Consider the following 8,355-nt stretch of genomic DNA (forward strand, 5'->3'; position numbering starts at 1 on the left):
CTTCCTCTGTGCTGAAGACGAGCGAGTACTTTTCTGCTCGAGCTGCGCTGCCCGAGCGCTCGCGTTGACCGTGCGTGGGCCTCCTCTTGCGGCGCCTCAAGCCTAGTCGAAGCCTGCCAGCCTCTCCCCTCTCCACCGATTTGGGCTTGGCCGAGTGGTGAGCAATCGCCCACCTTCCCCTGTGCAGTTGGGCCTGCCATTTTCGGCCCATAGTATTTTTTTCCCGCGCTGCGTTTTTAATCTTTTATTCCATGTTTTCCAGTTTTGTAGAAAAACCCTCATACTCCATGCATATTAAAACTCAACAATCGTGCACCATATGTAAAAACATTATATATGAAAAATGCTTAGAATTTTGTGTAGGTTAATAATTTGCAACTTCCATGAATGTTTGACATGTTTAAAATGCTATTTGGTTAAAATTGCTCCGATGCCATGTTAAAATGCTTTATTTCATAACTAAATAACCATAGTTCCAAACCTAATAAATTTTATAGAAATGTCTAGTTTAACATGGTGGCATTACTTTGCATGTTTAACAACTCTAAAATTTGGTTTAGGGCAGAACAGTACCAAATCCATAATTATGCTCATGAGGATTTTTCCGGAATTGTTGTTTGTTGTTCCGGCCTCATTTAAACTTGCCTAGATAGGTAGTTTTCTTTTGCTTCACCCCTTGCCATGTTAATCAACTTTTAATATTGTTGGGTACATAAACGAGATCGAACTAAATAAACGAATGTGGTGCTTCGTCAATATGCAACTCGTTGCATATTGAGCACCACTTAATTTGAAGGATTGCTTGTGCACTTTGCCATGCCATGACTCATTAAACCGGACATGCATCATACTTGTTTGCGCATCATGCCATGTTTATGTGATGGTTGTTTACCATGTTGTTTGCTTCTTTCCGGTGTTGCTTCTTTGGGTTGGTTCCGATAACGTCGCGTTTGTGAGGATCTGTTCAACTACGTCCGTTTGTCTGCTTCAGGGACTCGTTCTTCTTCCTTGCGGGATCTCAGGCAAGATGACCATACCCTCGAAATCACTTCTATCTTTGCTTGCTAGTTTGCTCGCTCTTTTGTTATGCCGCGATACCTACCACTTGCTATATCATGCCTCCCATATTGCCATGGCAAGCCTCTAACCCACCTTGTCCTAGCAAACCATTGTTTGGCAATGTTACCGCTTTGCTCAGCCCCCTCTTATAGCGTTGCTAGTTGCAGGTGAAGATGATGTTTGTTCCTTATTGGAACATGGATATTGTTGGGATATCACTATATATATTGTTTACTTTAATGCATCTATATACTTGGTAAAGGGTGGAAGGCTCGGCCTTATGCCTGGTGTTTTGTTCCACTCTCGCCGCCCTAGTTTCCGTCATACCGGTGTTATGTTCCTTGATTTTGCGTTCCTTATGCGGTTGGGTGTTATGGGAACCCCTTGACAGTTTGCTTTGAATAAAACTCCTCCAGCAAGGCCCAACCTTGGTTTTACCATTTGCCACCTAGCCTTTTTTCCCTTGGGTTCTGCAGACTCAAGGGTCATCTTTATTTTAACCCCCCCTGGGCCAGTGCTTGTCTAAGTGTTGGTCCGAACCTGTCAGCAGCCGGTGGCCACCAGGGGCAACTGTGGGCTGGCTTACCGGAATCTTGGACAATCCGGTGTTGCTGTCGGTGTACTAGAATAGGGGTACCCTAGTACCCCGAACTTGTGCACGGGCAGTTGCAGCACCCCGCGGCAAAGGCTTGCCGGGCGAACGCCAAGATCCCCCAAGGTTCCCTTGGAGCCATCCAAGAACAAAGTATTTAAGCCAAGGAGACAAGACCCCGGCAAGAGGAGCTTGCCGGGAAGGCCAACCAAGGCGCTCCAAGGAACTTGCCGTGACGCGCCACGCGCTCCGGCAAGGCAGCAAGGCCTCGGCAAGAGGAGCTTGCTGGGAAGACTAAACAAGGTACACCGAGGCCCGGTGAGCGACGAGCCTTTGGGCCCGGCGAAGATAACGACAGCGGCAAGGCGCTTGCCGCGGCAGGCGGCCACTCTGCGTCCACGCTCCAGCGCATCCACCAACGTGTCGCTCTGGGGGCCTCTCCGGGCGCGCGTGGCGGGAGGCTGTGCAGCCAGCGGTGCGCAGTGGCATGCGAAGCTGACAAGATCGCCATCATGGCGAACGGTGGCGCCCCTAATGGTCCTTTTCTGCACTGTTCGGGCGACTCAGACGGGCATTTAATGCCCTTGTCCCCTGCCGTCAGGGTTAGGTAGGGTGCACTGTACAAGCAACTGTATCAACTACCTCGCTTTTTACGTTTTTACCCTCCTCTGCGTTGCCACCTGTCGGTGACCCCTTTAGCGTATAAAAGGAGGCCCATGCACAACGTAGGGGGGGGGGGTTCGGTTCAAAGGTTTGGATAGTTAGCTTCGATTCATGGGTAGCCCAGAAAAACATCACACTCTCTCGCTCGAGAGCAAGAACACCAGATAATACAACCAGACAAGCAGCAGTAGGAGTGTTATCTCTCCGGAGAGCTCCGAAGCTGGGTAAACTGCTCGTGTGCTTTGCCTCGATCTGCTCTTCGTGCGACCTCCGCCCCCCGCCGAACCGAAAGGGGCCCAGTCCGCTGGCCCCATAGGTGTTCGTGGATCAGTGTCCCCGACATCTTTGGCCCGGTCCGCCGGCCCCATAGGTGTTCGTGGATCAGTTTCCTCGACAGTTGCCCTGAGAACGAGATATGTGATGCTCCTATCAGGATGTCGGCACATCGGGCGACTTTGCTGGTCTGGTTTTACCATTTTCGAAATGTCTTGTAACCGGGATTCCGAGTCTGATCGGGTCTTCTTGGGAGAAGGAATATCCTTCGTTGACCGTGATTGCTTGTGACGGCTAAGTTGGGACACCCCTGCAGGGTTTTGAACTTTTGAAAGCCGTGCCTGCGGTTATGGGCAGATGGGAATTTGTTAGTGTCTGGTTGTAGAGAACTTGAAACTTAACTTCATTAAAATGCATCAACCGCGTGTGTAGCCGTGATGGCCTCTTTCCGGCGGAGTCCGGGAAGTGAACACGGTTTTGGAGTTATGTTTGAATGTAAGTAGTCTCAGGATCACTTCTTGATCACTTCTAGTTCACGACCGTGCTTTGCTTCTCTTCTCGCTCTTATTTGCGTAAGTTAGCCACCATATATGCTTAGTGTTGCAGCTCCACCTCACTACCTTTTCCTACCCATAAGCTTAAATAGTCTTGATCGTGAGGGTGTGAGATTGCTAAGTCCCCGTGACTCACAGATTACTTCCAAAACCAGTTGCAGGTGCCGTTGATACCAGTGCAGATGACACAGCTGAGCCCAAGTGCGAGCTCGACGAAGATTGTGTTCGTTGTGTTGTTTCGTTTCCAGTTGATCGGTAGTGGAGCCCAGTCGGGGCGATCGGGGATCTTTTGCATTAGGGGTTGTCTTTCTTTATTTGGTTTCGTAGTCGGACCTTGATTGTATCTGGATGATGTAATGCTATATTTATGTATTGTGTGAAGTGGCGATTGTAAGCCAACTCTTTATCCCTTTCATATTCAGTACATGGGATGTGTAAAGATTACCCCTCTTGCGACATGCCGACAATGCGGTTATGCCTCTAAGTCGTGCTCCGACACGTGAGAGATATAGCCGCATCGTGGGTGTTTCAGCTTGTATTATTGATAGTGGAGAGTGTCTCGACCACAACATCATAACATAAATTAGGAGGGGAACCAAACATATTAATCATGAGTTATTGGCATATTACCTAGACTAGATTTATTGGAAAGAAACAATGGGGTTGCCTTGCTCTTTTCAGAGTTTGTCTTCTTATCTTCAGTAGCCTGCACCAAATTAAGACACTAGCATTGCTATCATTGGCCAAGTCAGATAATAGGAAAGCAACATTGGCACAACGAACATTTGGGCAACTAGCCAACACCAAATAAACACGATATGGCACATCTATCATCAGCCAGGTAAGGTAATATGAAAGCATCATTGACACAATGAATGAATGGGCAACCAGAGCCGCACTACAATTCAGTAATGTGCATGATATGAGATAGTACACTCATGCAGCTCAGTATGCAAAACTACCAGGCAGTTTTCTTTACAAAAATCAACATTGGCGCCTTTAACATTTTGCTACAACTAATTTTAGACCAGAAAAAGGTTGGATTCACGCCGATTAACAAAATACACGCTGATGTAAAAATATAATGATATACAACAAGTACTTACATCAGCATTGGAGCACAGAGAATTCCCGCAAGATGTTTTCCTCTAATACAATCCCAATGAAGGAAATCTTCTATCATTTAACCTTATTTTGTAAAAGAGAGATGGGTAAAAAACATGTAGAAAATATGATCAGAATGCTATAAAATTTCATGATGCGAGGATACGCACACGCTTCTTATAATGGAGTTGACATTCTTTTGCTGGACTGGAGCAGACTAGTTCTTTGGCCACTGGAATCTGCTTATTATCAGTGGGAGTTGGGTTTCTCTGTGCTGGAGCAGTATCTATGTAAAATGGAGTTGGTTTATTATCTCCTGGTGTTTGGATCTTTTGCAAAGATCTGGTTCATAACCCTTCAGATTCTAACATAGCCGTCTTCCCCTTGCATGCCTTATATAGAAGAATGGTGCTTCAATTATAAAAGATGCTACAGCAGATATGGAATAGGTACTGAAGAATAGGAAAGCATGACATATTGACATGTATTCCCTCCATCCAGAAATAAATGGATGGGTCTAGGTGTATTTCAGTTCTAGATACATCCAGTTTTATCCATTTCTGCAACTTGTAATCCAGATGGAGGGAGTATGATGCAAGAGCTAGGGATACGGTAGGACAACACAGTAAAAAACACTGAAAACCCACTGCAGAACCAAAGTAATCAAACCCACTGATATGAGATAGTACACTCATGCAGCTCAGGATGCAAAACTACCAGACAGTTTTCCTTACAAAAATCAACATTGTGGCCTTTAATCATACATTTTGCTACAACTAAGTTTAGATCAGATAAAGGTTGGATTCACGCCGATTAACAAAATGCATGCTGATTTAAAAATATAGTGATATACAACAGGTACTCACATCTGCATTGGAGTACAGAGAATTTCTACAAGAATCTTTCCTCACAGACGATACCAGTGCTGAAATTCTTCTATCTGTTAAGCTTATTTTCTAAAAGAGAGATGGGTAAGAAACATGTAGAAAATATGATCAGCATGCTATAAAATTTCATGATGCAAGGATACGCACACGCTTCTTAGAATGGAGTTGACATATTTTTGCTGGACTGGAGCGGACTAGTTCTTTAGCCACTGGAATCTGCTTATTATCAGTAGGAGTTGGGTTTCTCTATGCTGGAGCAGTATCTATAAAAGCTAGAGTTGGTTTATTATGTCCTGGCATTTGGATCTTTTGCAAAGACCTGGTTTGTAACCCTTCAAATTCTAACATAGTCGTCTTCCCCTTGCATGCCTTGTATAGAAGAATGGTGCTTCAGTTATAAAACATGCTACAACAGAGAGATGGAATAGGTACTGAAGAATAGAAAGGCATGACATATTGACATGTATTCCCTCCATCTGGAAAAAATGGATGGTTCTAGGCGTATTTTAGTTCTAGATACATCCTTTTTTATCCATTTTGGCAACATGTAATCCGGACGGAGGGAGTATGGTGTAAGAGCTAGGGATACGACATGACAACCCAGTAAAAAAACACTAGCTGAATGTAAAACTGTATGCTAGCGGAATACATATAGAAAAAACTAAGGCAGCATACACGTGTATGATTGGGAAACTAAGATGGCATTGCAACAGAGCACTAGAACATCACTTCAATGTAAAAAACATGGTATGGTAGAAAGATGAAGTACGTACTGATGAGTAACAATGCATAAGATATTCAGAAGCATGATGTCCAAATTAAGAAAATGGCATTGCAATAGAGTAGAATGATAGTACTTGAATTTGAAAAACATGTTATCATGAATGGAATAGGTACTGAAAAACAGGAAGGCATGACATATTTACATGCATGATCAGCATGCTAAGCACATGTCATTGCAATAGAGTACATACACTCTAGGACGTTATATGCATGTTGTACCCATATCACGGGCCATGTTAGAGCAAGGACCTTGTGGCGTGAAGAGGATTCAACATCTTTCTGCAAGTCTTCTGAAGAACTGCCTTTACATGTTCCATCATATTGGGTATCATTAGCATCAAGTTTATTGGCCTTTACATTGCTCCGTGAGGTTCTTGTGGATATATCAGTGTGTGCAATTATATCTGACATGCATGGAAGACAACTAGTAGTTAGATTTATGTAATGAGTGCCTGTAGGAGACGACATAAATAGTAGGACTGGGGTTAACTAGCAGCAACAAGTCTCAAAAACTAAAGGGAGAACACAGATGAAAGCTACAGAATATGCATCGTTTGTACTCGAGATTAACTAGATGGCACACAAAAGTATTAAAGAACAACATAGGTAATAGTAGAAGTGGTATAATACTATAATCACCAGCCTGTGGTATAGCATTGGCTAATGGATGATAACTATAGAACATCGTTATGAAAAGAACAAGTATCTTAGCTGAACTATGGAACATCGTTAACTCCTAAACAAGACCCGTAAGAGATCAACATGAATATACAGTGAAATGTGATAATCTATTTTCCATGCTTATATGAATAACAAAGCCATAAGTGTTGCACACAAGTAAGATGAGGGTACAACCTATTTGGCCACCATCCATAGGAGTGAGCATCATGTGCTAACTTGTCGATGGCCCTGCAGTTGTTGTGGCTGTCCATGTCGGGCACGCACATTTGATGCAAGGAACTGTTGAGTGGGGACTATAGCTCCCTTGTGGTGTATGCTTCGCTTGTTGGAGCAGCTGCAGTGAGTCGGAAGACGGTGTGGCTGAAGATGCAGATAACGCATAATGTTAAGAACGACACATCTCTTTGATCCAAAGAAATACACTAAGAGATCAACAGCAAGGTACGAGAGTGGTCACACGTTTGTTGACTGAGACTAAATTGGGGTCACACGATTTTATTTTATTTTGGTACTGTCCGATATACACCGGATGGCTTGATGGTCGTCTTGTGCCTCCCGGCTAACACTGTTAGGAATCTTCCCCGAAGAGCTAGCGAACAACGGCAGAGCAGCTTTGCTCCGCCGTCCGTGGCCCCGGCCAAAACCCCGCTCCCTGCCCCACCACATTGCCGTGGTTGCACTGCCCCCGGGCCAATCCACAAAGACTCCCCGTCATCCAGATCCGGGGGTGGCAGTACCTTGAACCCACACAACTCTAAGATAGCCATCTAAGCGCTGCTACAGCGGCGAACTTGCAGCCCCGCACCCTTATGTTAGACACCAACCAACCGGCAGCCTAGGAGCTCCACCGCCTCGAGGGGTGCTGCTTCCCATTGGGAATCGATTGGCCCAGAATAAAAATTCAGACAACTGACGCCTAAATAAAGTGATGTGAGATGAGGGTGCGACCTATCTGGCGGCATGGTGAAGTAGGCAGGTCCAGCTGCTGAGTTGGTGAGGCCGGCGCGGTTGCGGTGGCCACCGGCGGCAGGGAAACAATGATGTCACGACAGTCGACGGCTACGGGGAAGCAGCGACGGGACTCTGGACGGATCCGAAGTTGGAGCCGCTCCGGCACCGTGAACAACAGCGGGGGTGAATCGGCTCCGGTATGGTTCACACGGTCGTCGTCGAGGCAACTCCAGCATCACGGAGTAAGAGGCACACGACCCAGTGCACGATGGCAAATGGACAGCGTCTCCGGCATTAGGGAGGAGGGCGGCTGTGAAATTGGTGCGGTGGGGGGCGCCCTGGAGGAGGAGCTGAGGTTTCACGGCTCGGGAGAAGGGAGCTTCCGGGGAGAAGGTGATTTGGCGCCCACGAGGTATGAATGGGGGGGGAATTGGGAGGGGAGTGGAACCATGTTTTACGGACGCATTTGTCTGAAATGTGAGGCGGAGTTACAGTTCTACCCCTTCCTTTAGGATTCTCGACTTGGGTCTGTGTACTGAGGGTCGGGGATAGTAGAGTAACTTTGCTTCTCCCCAAATAGTGGACGGGAGTGATTTCGGGTGAGGAGGGCATGTTTTGAAATATAGTGGGCGCGAGCGATTTCGGGCGAGGAGAGCGTGTTTTGAAGAAGTGGGCGCGAGCTATTTCGGGCGAGGAGAGCGTGTTTTGCCGACCATGGTTTATGAATTATTCGGCAGATGTCATTTTGGCAGAGGAGAAGGCGCGCTTGGATGAAGTTACGAACCTACCCTCGATGCTCAATGGGCCA

The sequence above is a fragment of the Triticum aestivum genome, chromosome 1A, assembly GCF_018294505.1.
Source record: "Triticum aestivum cultivar Chinese Spring chromosome 1A, IWGSC CS RefSeq v2.1, whole genome shotgun sequence".
NCBI lineage: Eukaryota > Viridiplantae > Streptophyta > Magnoliopsida > Poales > Poaceae > Triticum > Triticum aestivum.